Raw genomic sequence first — 13,224 nt, 5'->3', positions numbered from 1 at the left:
TGGAAAGGACTTTGTCCAGCAAGAGAGCAGCAATCTACAGCTGTGCTGCCTGAGATATAATTTGTTCACCAGTGATTTGATTACTCAACAGTCTACATGGATTCACAAGCCATTCACGGAAACTGATTTTCTAAACAGAATGTAAACAAAAGTTTCCTTTAATGTAGGACAAATCCCTGTTTATGCTGTAGGAGGGTTGATACAGGGCCCAGGATCTCTGCCATAGTTCTGTGTTGGACTGCTGTTAAAATGAGGTGCATAATTCATGCTCAGCACAGGCAGTTGAGACCATGACTCATTTGTGCCTCTCTAAAATATTAAAATTCCAGGCCACTTCAATTACAAGCCTGGCAAGACAAACAACCTGATACGGTAAAATATTTATCTGTGTTATCCAGGCAATGGCAAAAGAATCCAGTCATTACAAAGAATGCTACTTGTGATTAATTATTTAATTAGTTTCTTTAATCATTTTGGCTACCTAGGAGTAGAAGGAGCTTCAGTTGCACGGACATTCCACTTACTAAAGTATTTTGGAGATGCATGAAAGCTTTGTATCTTCAGGAATATAAGCCTTTAAAGTATTTGTGCATGTGTAAGCAACTGTTACTCTGAAGGAGGGTGGAAGATAAGAGAAACTGGACAAACTTACACTTCTGTAACAGCAAAGATTAAAGATGAATTCTGAAAGAGAATCTAAACAAGATCTCGAGGTATTGGAGTTTTGAGGGGGGGAAATACAGTGCATTTGATAAATGCACTCAAATAGCACATGTTAAGTAATGAAGCTCTACTGATTAAAGACTGATTTAAATGTTCCTGATGATTAGGCCTAATTTAACAGTATTAGTGCTTCTGAATTGCTAAAACAAGAACAGTGTGCGTGAGCATTCCTTTAAATCATCCAGCTGGTAGCAATAGCTAGATTTTACAATGCATTGTACCACAGATCCAAAATTCTATTTTTTGTGTTTATACAGGCAGGCCTGTTGAGCTCTGTTTGCAGACAACAGAGGTACTTAGCAGTGGACTTTGCCTGGAATTGAATGCATGCAAATGGCTCTACATGTGAAACTGTAGAATGCACTGAAAAATCTGAGTATTCCAGCTCATGTTTCCCTGCATAATGAAGTCACTGACTAGCATGATCAGATTATAAAAACTCATCTTTGGTGTTTATATAATACCTAGGTTCAGCTGAACTATTTTTAATCAGGAATTCATATTGTTTATCTTGTATGTTCATTTATATCCTTTCATCATGCATTTGCATACATGGTGATGACCTTTTGTGGAAACCCTGCAGGATTTTTGTAACAGTTCAGCTGAAATTCAATGTGAACTCAATCAGCTGTTACAGGCTGGGTAGGATCTCAGCAACACAGCTCACAGGGTGATGAGCTTCTGTGAACAAGGGTACAAAGAGTTTTGCTTTTCTACTGGAACAGAATGTTAATCCATTTATTTTGTAGGGATATCTCATTTTTCATCTGGTTTTAAAGATGGTGACCAGAGTTTTGGCAGCTGCTGATCTCTTGAGTTGCAGCATTGCAAGATTAAAGTTGCAAGTCAATGTTTTTATCTTTTTGTTTTGATCATACAGTCAAGTAATGGTGTTTCCTAAGGCCTCTGGCAAATACTGGTGAAGAATGACTGCTCCCGGGTGTGTTGGTTACTGCAGTGATTTGCAAATCTTGCTGACTTTCTGCAATGGTTGAGGCTTCTTCAGAGTGTATTACATAATGTATTTGAGCAATCTTGATCAACTTTTTTTCCTTGCAATTTATTGCCTGGATTCTGCAAATTCACAACTGGATTCTACTCAGTTGTGTCTTCATTTTTCATCCATCTCCTCAGGACATAATCCACAGCTTCTAACAGGTCATCCTGCAATACAGCGCTTGCACCCAGTCCTTCCAAATGCACCTGGTGATTCTTTCTGTAGCTCTCTGAAGTTGTCTTTGCAAAAGTTGTGATGCTTATGAGTTTCTGTCAGAGAGGAGGAGGAGCAGAATGGGCAATGCTGTGCATGTGTGTGGAGGGGCAGCAGTACAGATCACCCTGCCTGCTTTACAGTCAGTGGCAGCCTCCACCTGCCCATGTCTCAGGGCTGCTCCCTTCCTTGCTCACCTTTCACAGGGAAAACTTAGTGGCCAGGAGCAAGTGTGAAGGTGTCTGGCAGCATAATGAATGGCAGAGATTCCTCACCTGGAAATGTGAGCCTTTCTGATGTAGATTTGGACACGTGTAATTTATGTCTGCTCTAAGACTTAGATGCTGCTGCTGCTGTTCAGGAGAACTGAGCCCAGGGAATGTTTTTGTGCACTCATCTAACCACTGATGTTGGTTTAGGTTTGGGGTTGATTGTCTGGGGGTGTTGTTTGTTTTTTAATGTGCACCACATCCTTAGCAGAGAGATGATCAATATTTAAGGAATGTAACAACTCCTATACTACCTCCAGTTGGAGACAGAAGTTACCACAATAAGAGTGTGTGTTGTAGGGAGTGGAATGTGCAATATAATTTACATACTCCAAATTACTGGCCTCCACCCCAACTTGAGACAGCAATATCTGGTGTGGAACTAGAAGGTGTCAAGCCTCTGCTTCCATTCCTCCCTGCCTTCAGGAAAAGAAAGAGCTTATCACTGGGCATGGTAGATACTCCTGGAGATGCTCATGTCTGAGACTTTGCCCTGCCCAGTCAAGCTTGAGAACCCTTACTGACAAGCTGTCACAAATGCAATGTAATTTGTTCTTCAACTGTTGTTTATTTTTGTGTTCATATTTGGTAGCTTTACCTTGGTAAGAATCTAACTCAGTCATCATTAAGTATTAACAATGGAAAAGAGGATGCAAGGCTGGGTTTGGGAGGCAAGTTCCTTGGAATACACAGGTATAGAGAAGAGAAGATTAAATAGTAGGTTAAATACTCAAACCTACACTCTGCTGTATCTAATTCTTTCTCCAGCATATTACTGCTTTGATCCATACTTACAGTTTGCCAATCAAGACACATTTTATGACAAGATAACATTTTACTTACTTTTCCCCCTTCTTGCTCTGACTGGGACTTTCTGCTTCTCTGTAAATGTTTGGCCTAAAAGGTTTGAATTAATGTCTTCTCTTCAGACAGATGCTGCCATTTAGAAGTGTTATCTGAAAGACATGCAATTAATTCTTGACCTCAATTAAGTCAGTACACCATTCTCACAGCTAAGTGTGATAAGCAGTTATGGTTCTATGATACTGAATTTGCTGTGATGTACCATTGGGCATTTACACAAGGCACATCTTATTTGATAATTTTTCAGAACCTCAGCACATCAGCCTCTTCTGTCTTCTGCTTCCCCAAATCTAATTATAGTGGCTTCCACTGATGTCTGTCAGTCTTGACAATTCTAAGTGAAAGCAAGTGGAAAGATCTGAGTTCTACCAATTAATGAGACCTCATTTATCAATCTCAAAACTGCATTTAATGCCATTTTTCAGCACCCAAAGCTGGGGATGGATCCCCATTTGAGCAACATAGTGAGTGTCCTGCTCAGAGCCTCCAGCTTCCATTGGAAACCTTGGGGCTGTAGAGCAGTGAGGTGAGAGCTGGGACCTTAGAGAAACTGGCATCTGAGACTGTGACATGAGGCATAAAACACTGGTAGGTCAATCAGCCTCAGCTTGAGCCACATTGGATCAACAAGGGGGCCTATGGCTCCAGAGGAGCTCAGTGAAACTGGGACTACTGATATTTCTGTATCAGAAGAAAAAGGGATAAGAGCTGAGCAGATGATTGAAAGGATTTTTATTTTCCACTGGCATCACTTTTGTTTGGCAAAGTGAGTTTCTGTTGTGTTTTTGCTTTCTTCAATAATTTTTTCTTTTCTAAACACATTGTATTACAAAAATAGTATTACAGTTACATCTTATCATTAGGAAACTCTATAATTTTGAAACCTTACTTTAGTTTTCTGCTGTCTTTTTTTTATGAGACTTAGGCTGAACAAATCAAACTATGTAATCCCCTGTGGTCTGGCTGGATTCATCCATGCCATTAGGATTGCTTTTCTTAGCCACAGTTAACAATGGTGTAATGGATTTTACAACGTTTTATTAAGTTGAAATGCATCAATAGCACTAATGATAAACAATTGTGGTATTTCAGGAAGACCAATTTCCAGCTCTTACTGCACATGCCAACCTATGGAGCTTTTGGGCAGCACTTGACTCTGTGGCATGAAAATAGGGAATAATCGTCCCTTACAAACACGTTTGTGCTGTGGCACAGACTTTAGGAAACTGGTCTTGGATGTCTGTGGTAAAAATACATATAACAGCATTACTACCACCTAGATGAAAATTTCTCTTTGACTGATGACTGTTGCTTAAGTCTGTGCTGTTGGCTGGTGTAAATCAGGATAAAGTGGTTTGGATTGGCTGTGGGGAGGAGAGGAAGAGGCTTTATTCTTAATGCAAATCATAGGACAGGGTATGGTGCCTCCTCCCTTCTCCTAAGCACATTGGGCCTGCCCCTGCCTTAGGATGATAACATGAAACTACAGGTAAGATGTATGAGGATTATCTGGAATACAGCCTTCTCCTGCATCTATGGAAAAAAGAAAGCTTCAGTTAAGACCTAATTGTGGCCTTGCAGTACCTGAAGGGAGCCTGTGAGAACGATGGAGAGGGGCTTTTAACAAGGGCATGTAGTGGCAGGAGAAGGGGGAATGGATTCAAACTGAGAGTAGGTTTAGATGAGATAGTAGGAAGAAATTCTTTATGTGAGAATGGTGAGGCACAGGTTGCCCAGAGAAGCTGTGGATGCCCCATCCCTGGAAGTGTTCAAGGCCAGGTTGGATGGGGCTCTGAGCAGTGTGGTCTAGTTGAAGATGTCCCTGCACAGAGCAGGGGGGGTTGGACTAATTGATCTTTAAGGTCCCTTCCCATCAAAGCCATTCTGTGATTCCATGATCTTTCCCTGGAGGAAACAAAACCAAACCAGGATACCTTTTAATGCCTAACTCATAGTGTTGTCTACTTTAATTAATGATTACTCATTGACCAGTGCCAACAGTATCTTTAACTGAAGTTTTCCCAAAGAAATTATTAATTGCTGCTAACAGTGGACTTCAGTATTCTACATTCAGCAGAGACAGCAACAGCATTTTTCAGCCAGGCAGCAAGGCTGCAGAGGATGTGGGTAGCTTGAATGCAAATTATGGTGTGACTTCTCTTTTTGGATTTCCCAGTGTTGCATTATTTCTTCAGTCAGTTTGAGCTTGTGCAAAAACCACATAAGCAGCTTGCAACATGATGTGTTCATGACCTTCTTTGGGTAACCAAATTAAACAGTCCCAAGGAAGCTCAGCAAAACATTTGCAAAGCTGCATATGGCATCATAAGACAAGGAGGTTGCATGCAGTGCTAAACCAGGGGAGGGAAGATGAGTTTTTAAATAGACCTCTGTCCTGATCAGATTTCAATGATGGTATTTATTTTACAATACCTGCTTCCTGGAAATGCAACAGTGGACCTTGGATCAGAGCCGATTAGTTTGTCCCCAGGTCTTCAGCCAGCTCAGATAGGATGGATCTTTGCACTTTGTCCAGTGCTGTTTGAAATTCACTGGAATTCAGCACATGGACAAACAGACTCCCCCACAAAGGCAACTGTCGTTGTTACATTGGACTCTTTACTTTCTTTTTGAACTTGAAAATCACCACTTTACTGAAATATCAATATTAATTTTAGATTGTAAGGATATAGAATTCAACGAACATAAGAAGGATAAAATAGTGTGAATAACTCTCTAATTTTGTAACAAGCTATTCACTAGCGATTTGAGTGTGATAATCACATTTAATAACAGTGGTAAGTATTTATTTAGTTCTCATGTATTTATTGTTTGATCTACAAGCACTGGCTTGGTGTTAAGAGTTTACCAAAACCCAAGTAGGCCAGTCTGGTAAATGTTGACTTGAAGGGAACTTGAATGAAAATAAGAGCTTCATCTGATCTTTGTGCAACACATGAAGTTTATGATCAGGGCCATACAGTGTAGTGCTTAGTTTGCCAGTACAAATGGAGAAAAATATTAGAGATTAATTCATGGCACTCAAATTGCTGTTTTTTCTACACATATACTTTTAAATGACTAATCACAAAACAGTGTGATAACTAGAAGATATTAGGAGTCCCATCTGCCTAAAGATGGCTTCATCTCTGTGTTTATTCCACGCTTCCTTATGCAAGATTAATGGGCTTACAAAAAAATCTTGCAAAGTGCAAGCTTATATATAATCAGCATGATATCATTGCCTGATGTAATAAGATTCTGTAGATGGGATTGAATTAAATCAATGTTATGGAAAGATTTCATAACCAAGCTAACAAAGAGGTTAAAGATTAATTAGCTGGAGTAATTCTAGAGGTCCTTTCTTTCAAAAAAGCCAACAAACCAACACAAAGCAAGATACCACAAAAATCAAAAGCAAACCCTCAGCTCAAACTGACCTTGGTGACCGTAGTGTCAGTGGGGTGAGAAAAGCACCCACGTAGCTGAGATGAGAACCCAGCTTTGTTGTGCTCTACGTCAGCTGCCCATTGAGCATGGCAGAAACACATTCCATACAGCAGCAAATGGAAGCAAATGTTGCTCACTGACCACCTGGTTGCATTATGCTCTATCTGTTACCCATCTTTAATAAGAGGCCTCTGTCAAAGTCCTCAGTTTAGCTTTAATGAGAAATCAGACACCTCCAAACACCTGAATTATTCAGCTCACAATTACAGGGGTTGGTATGGAGACTTTATTAGGCATGAAAAGGCATTGTAATAGCAGGAACAACCCCTGGTTTTTAAGATTATATTGATTTGGCCAACTGTGAAATACATTATGAGTAACCTTACCAGGTTTGCATATGAGTTACAGAACATGTAGCTGCAATAAGAGGCCTAATATTCCTCATATACTGGACCAAGAGTAACCCAAAAAATTATAAATGTGATGTGTACATCTTATGTAAAACAAATTGAAATGGAATTTCCAAGAGTGGCATTGTGTGAAGGTTAACAAGCTCTGCCTAAGTGGAAAATTATGAGATTTGCATACAGCTGGTAAAAGAAAGGGAGTGATGGCTACAGCTGCCTTACCTTCTGGTAGTCTTGACTAGCTGGCAAGTTGTTCAAATGTGATATATTCTGGGTTTTGCCTGTCTTACAAATGGTGAAGGTCATGAACAAGATGACTGTACTGTTCTTAATCAGCTCCAAAATTCTTTGATTTTCTCCTGTTATGCTGTAGAAAGAATAAGTATATTCAGATATTAATGTACCCAAATTCTTTTGGGAGATCAGTATACCCTTCAGTGAAGCATTATATGGCTTTGTCCCCCTCTGTAGCTTACACTTAGAGTTTCTTTAGGTTCTTTGTGGTGGCAATAGTACAGATGCTGGTTATCATACTGCTCTTGTGCCACAAAGAAAGTAAATGCATCCAAAAATAGTAACAAACAAACCCCTGACAAATCTTAAATAACAGAGTACTTCTAAATATTAGAGCATAATCTCTAGCTGAAAAAATTTATGAACTATCACTTTTTATGTGACCCTACCCAGTAAATATATTCTGACACTGCCTTGGACTCAGCAAACAATTGGAAGGCACATGATAAATAAAACCCAGGTATTAAATGGGACAAAAATGCCTTCCCATAGAGAAAGCCCAACTGTGCTGGCCAATTAAATTGAGCAGCAGCAATCCACCAGCTGGGCTCCATCTGAAATGGAGAGCAGGGAGGATGCAATACACATTCTTGACAATCTCATTGCATAAAGACCCAATTTGATGCAGGAACTTAGTAGATGGAGTGATGGGACCACAGCCAGTCCCAGCATTAGACATGAGTTGTCTTCTCCCTTCCCAATATTTTTGTACACTGATTTTGCATAGCTGTGTCTTCCCTGTTGCACAGCCTCCTCAGCTGTGCCTTGGTTTGCTCTGAGAACACCCCACAAGCTGTGTGTCAAACTTTATTTTTTAATTTATGTTGGACAGAGCTTCAAGCATTGCATTGGAGTTGCCTCACTGGAGCCAGAGTTTCTTCTTCTGTCTGGGTCTAACTGTATAAAAGTCTCCTGGGCAAAATTACAAATGCAATAATGCCTGGTTATAAAATGTTTACTTGGTCTCATTTAGGCTTACAAAATTTTTGGAATGAAATACTAACTTAAAGAGCTATGTAACAATCCAACTTGCATAATGTTTAGTGATTCCTGGTTAAAAAAACCAAAACAAACAGCAACAGCAACCAAAACCCATTTCAGGTCAAATGCTGCTACTTGAATCCTACTTTCTATTCACTCAGGAAAAAATACATTTTGTTCAGTCTCTCTCTTACACTCATCGCTTTTACTAGTGATAAAAAAAAAAATGCCCCTAAAACAACTCAAGACCTTAACTTGGCATCCTGCAGTCTTGTTTAACAAGCACTGTCAAAGATCTGATGTCAACTCAAGCTAGTAGAAGGGAGAAGAATTTATCATGTATTTATCATGAGCCTGAAATTTTTGGTCATGCTTGTGATGTTTGCTCTGAGGCCTATAATTTTTTTAATGTGCAAAAAGCCTTTTATCCAAGGGTTTAAGTATTAGAGAAAATAGGCAAAAATGACAACCCTGTATGCTAGAGCCAAGGGAACTGGCAAGGCTGCAGCTGGCTGATGTTGGTGAAGGGATCTGGAAGTGCAAGGGAAGGGAACTTGTCAGGGGGCTGAGATTCAGCAGCTCAGTTAAAGCCATTTTACATAAATTCAGGAATGTGACAAGTGTTAAAATCAATGCCACAATTTACTTCCTTTTTAACTTCTGCTTCATGTTACCCTGAAGTGTCCTTAAAAGAATTAAAGTTGCAAACAAAAGTATCTTTGACCAAAAGGTCATATAGGCTGCTGACATTTACTTCCTGGAGAGCAATGACAACAGGCAAGTGGCCTGGGTTTTGTGTGTGATACGTGAAAGTGAGCCTCCAAAAGGAACTCGTGTGTCTGAAAGGTTACTGAAAATAGATCTTTGTAAAAGCATGTCTGCTGCTGGATGACCAGGGGAAAGAACATGAGATCAGCTTGCCACTAAATTCAAGGGATTTTGAAGAGCATGGTTCCACATGAGGTGCAGCTGGTGGAGATGAAGTAGCTGATACTGTCCTTTGAATTTAAGAATATATTTGGAGAATTGAAATTATTTTGCCTCTTACAGAGGTTTCTACAGTGTAGAACCTACTGTTGCAGAGTATTTTGAAGGTTTAACTGTTGCAATGAAAATCTTAAGTGTTCTGAAGACAGTAATGCAAAAATCCTTCACACCGGGGTATTCAAAGCTGTAAAGCAGCTATGAATGGAAGGTTAAACCTTTTTCCAGATCCTAAAACTTCCTTCCTTTTGTGTTTTGGTGTGGATTTATATTTTTTCCCCTTTCTTTATGGCAGATTATAGAAAACACAGGTTCTTGATGCTTCTTTACACTGTGACTTTTCCAAATCTAATGCTAGCTACTTAATTCACTTGAGATGCTTTCTGTATTTATGCTCCCCTGAGTATATTCTCTATTTCCTATGATGCATCTTCCAGCAGCCTGTGCTCTGCACATTCCCATCTCTGTAGTTCCTCATGGCAGTTTAGTCTACTTTCATGTTTTCTATCATGATCTTTTTTAAAATAAAATTTTATATAACTCTCCAAGTAGCTAGTTGTTTTTTTCTGAGATGCTGAAAGCAGGAGCTGTTTTCTGCTCTGTAGAATTTCCGAGAGTTCTCAGAAAATTTAGTTTCTTGTCCTTGCTCTCTGTATGACAGAGCTTATGATTTGTAAAGGATTTTGTTTTCACTGCCATCAGCACACAAGTGCATCCTCCTAACCTTTTTCTCCAACCATATGGCACCAGCAGCTTCAGTTTGCTACAATGCCAGCAAGCAGGGAGAGCTGATTGAACCTGGTCGTGACAAATGAGCAGCTTTTGATTTGCCAATCTTTGACCCAGACTAAGGTTCAAAAACATTTCAAGACTTGCTGTTTCCTACCTCCAGAAACCAATCCTTCAGCTAGCTGGTGTTTACAGCTGCAGCCTGGATTCCACTGTGGCTGTGACTCGTGGACTGCTTGGATGTCTGAGCTGCATTTCCTCCTTGCAGCTTTGCTTGCAGGCAGCTCTAACTGCTGGGATGCAAAGCTGGGATGCAAAGATGTGCCACTGAAGGGCAGAGTTTGACAATGACAGTGGCTTAATCACTTCTGGAAGTGTATCCAGGCATGTGGAACGTTACTTCCTGATGAAATTCCTCAAGGCTTTTGAGGAATTTATGACTGACTCCTGACTGGAATCCTGCAGCCAGATGCAGTGTTCAGACCCAGCCCATGCAGTAACCTGTGTACTCTTAGGATAACTCGTTAAAGTAGCCAAAAATAACAGATGTTTGTTTATTACTGTGTCACATTCACACCTCTAACATACTTTCCCTTCTTTTTGGCAGGAATAAGCCTAACCTTCATCTGTGTTTTTGGTCTGTGTGTTTTTATGAAGGTAAGTGGGAGACAACTTCAATCCTTACTTATCTACTCCAGCAATCACTGACATTGGTTAATCACTGAATTTTACCAATGTTCATACCTGTAGCTAAGAACATTAAAATGTATTTTTACAATGATCAATAGTGACATCCCTGACAGCATTTCTGTGAGGCTGAAAAGAGGAAGTTATAGGGGAGTTATATGAGTCAAAAAACACGTAAACTTTAGAGAAATTATGAAAAAGGCCATTAAGTGAGAGCTTCTTATATTAATACTTTGCCCTTTTTTTACATTTATAGTAGCAAAAAGACAAACTATATCTAATGAAAGCTCATGAAGCTCAGAGATTGAGGAATGGCTTCCAGAAATCAGAATTTATTTTCTTAAAATCGAAACCAAAAATAATTTGAGATACTTCTGGGCTTCAGAGTTATTGACCTAATAAAAAACTGCTGCTTTTAGTTGCCTCCTCCTTTTTGTTTGCAGTAATGGCACACGTGCAACTTTGTACTAGAGAGGATTCTTCAGAGGCTCAGACTGGGTGGCAGTCTTCTCAGACTTCTCAGCAGCAGTAGGGTTGTTTCATTGTGCCTGCTTCCTGGGACCTGGCTTGTCCATGGGAAGGCCAGGAAATGAGGAATAGGGGTGGGTTTTTGCTACCAGCTCATTCAGCAGAATGTTAAACCACAGCTTCCTAAGCTCTAAGGCAGTCACTGACAAAGAATGAATGCTTTGTACAGCTGCTTCCCCATGTGTAATTCCTTTCTGCAGGATAAATTGCCTAATTCATTACTTGTCTAACATCATTTCTGCAGTCCCTCACTGGATGCATCAGATTTCAGAACAGTGTTCCAAACTCTGCATTGTGAATAAGATTAATATACATAATATTTTCTAAAAATTCATTATAATTAATATTTTTAATCTTGGAAAGATGCATAAATTAAGATACATAAAAGCTTCATTTTGCTGTTGGATGTAAAAAAATAATACGTGTCCTTTATTACAGCCTAAAAATTGTCCTTATACCTGAAGATTTTGGAGCAAAATTTTGCTGACAATAACTTCAAGTGTATACCCCAAGTTGTTTGTATGAAATATATGGAAAAAACCCCCAAACCAACATAAAATTCAAATTCTACCAATGCTGGCAGCACTTCAGAATGGCTCAAGCTAACTGCATAATGATTACTGAGCACAACTGTCAGGTTTAACCTAGGAATAAAAATAGCACAGGCAAAAAACCACCCAGACTTGAAAACACTTATGCAAGATTGTGTCCTTTTTGTCAAAAAGGTCAGAAGTTTAGTGTTGTTTTGTTTTGCTCAAATAGAACATGATGGTATTATTTGGTTGTTTGCATTTTTAAGTTCTCAAATTAAATTTATCTGCAATAACAACTTTGTTTGCTTCCTGGAATAGAGGTTGGGATTTAATTTTGTTGATGGTACAGTCATCTCTGAAGCCTCATTGTCTAGGAAACAGTAGACTAGCTTTACACATGGCATGGTTAGTATGGGAAAGCGATATGCATTTCAGTCCACATATTACAATTTGAACTTTTTTTTTTTTTCTTTTTTCAGCACAAAAGACTTTTTAGCATGACTTCTTGTTAAGGTGGTTTCGCCTGCTGCTCTTCCTTAAGAACACAAGCACAGTTGAAATCACTTGCAAAGCCATTCTGCTGAGTGTTAAGTGTTTTGAGAGGTCGAGCAAGCAGAGAGAACAGCCTGGTCAGGGCAGAGAGGGCTGAAGGAGGTCTGGCAGTGCTCCTCCATCGCCACTTCAGCGGTTCCAGAGAAGACAGGAGCACACCTGTGTGTGCCAGGCACAGTGAACAGACGAGGCAACAGTCCTGCATGGCCACAAGGGACAATGCAGCTACACGGAAGGCAAAGAATCCTCACCCTGGAGTGGTTTAGCAAAGGTGCAGGTTCTCTGGGTGGGGCTGTGAAGTCTCTGCACTGAGCTGCTTCTGTGCTGGGGTCAGGGGTCTCTGCAGGTTGGAGACCATCACAGAGTTGGTTTGGAGGTAGATGATGTTTGTGGCTGCTGTGATGGGATGAGAGAGAAGGAAGAAAACTGGAGAAATTGATCTATAAATGGACTTATGACTACAAGAACAAGACAAAATGCACTGCTGCTGTCTGGGCCCAAAGGGTCTCTGTGGCAGTGCTAGGGAACCTGTGGCAGCCCCCTCTTCTACCCTCCCCGATTTCCCAGCTTTAACCAAAACGCAAGGGCGAGGGGGAGTCGTGGGGCTGAGCCATGGCGCTCCCTGGTCACAGACCCCCAGTCCTGCGGGATGCACAGGAGCCATGGAGTGCAGCTCCCGGCCCCGCACAGGAACCCCACAGTCACACCGTGTGCCTGACAGCATTGCCAAAACGCTCCCGAGTTCTGCCAGCCTGGTGCTGCGACCATCTTCCCTGAGGAGCCTGTTCCGGTGACCAACCACCCTCTGGGCGAAGAACCTTTTCCCAATATCCATTTTACACCTCCCTTGACACGACTTGAGGCCAGTGTCGGCCCGCCCGGCTCGGGACGGGGGCAGGAGCCCTGAGAGCAGCGGGGCGCGGGTGGCCGCGGGCCGGCCCGGGATGCGGGGGCGGCTGCGCTCCGGCATCCATCCCGGTGTGTCTGCGTGTCTGTCTGTGTGTCTGTCTGCG

General features: G+C 40.9%; 1 long non-coding RNA gene across 4 annotated transcripts in view; it reads right to left on the bottom strand.

Annotated features, from left to right (window-relative positions):
* The window catches only part of LOC306816392, a 20,476-nt gene extending 7,252 nt beyond the window's left edge, over positions 1-13,224 (bottom strand). Inside the window, exons 1-4 of one of the 4 annotated variants that reach the window (XR_013777657.1) lie at positions 12,463-13,039; positions 7,146-7,290; positions 5,500-5,720; positions 3,046-3,158 (exon numbers count right to left, since the gene is read on the bottom strand). This is a non-coding gene — a long non-coding RNA (uncharacterized lncRNA). The other 3 variants (XR_013777658.1, XR_013777656.1, XR_013777659.1) reach the window with 3 other exon arrangements.

This window comes from Erithacus rubecula (genome assembly GCF_903797595.1).
Source record: "Erithacus rubecula genome assembly, chromosome: 2".
NCBI lineage: Eukaryota > Metazoa > Chordata > Aves > Passeriformes > Muscicapidae > Erithacus > Erithacus rubecula.
This window is presented reverse-complemented; position numbering and strand designations above follow the sequence as displayed.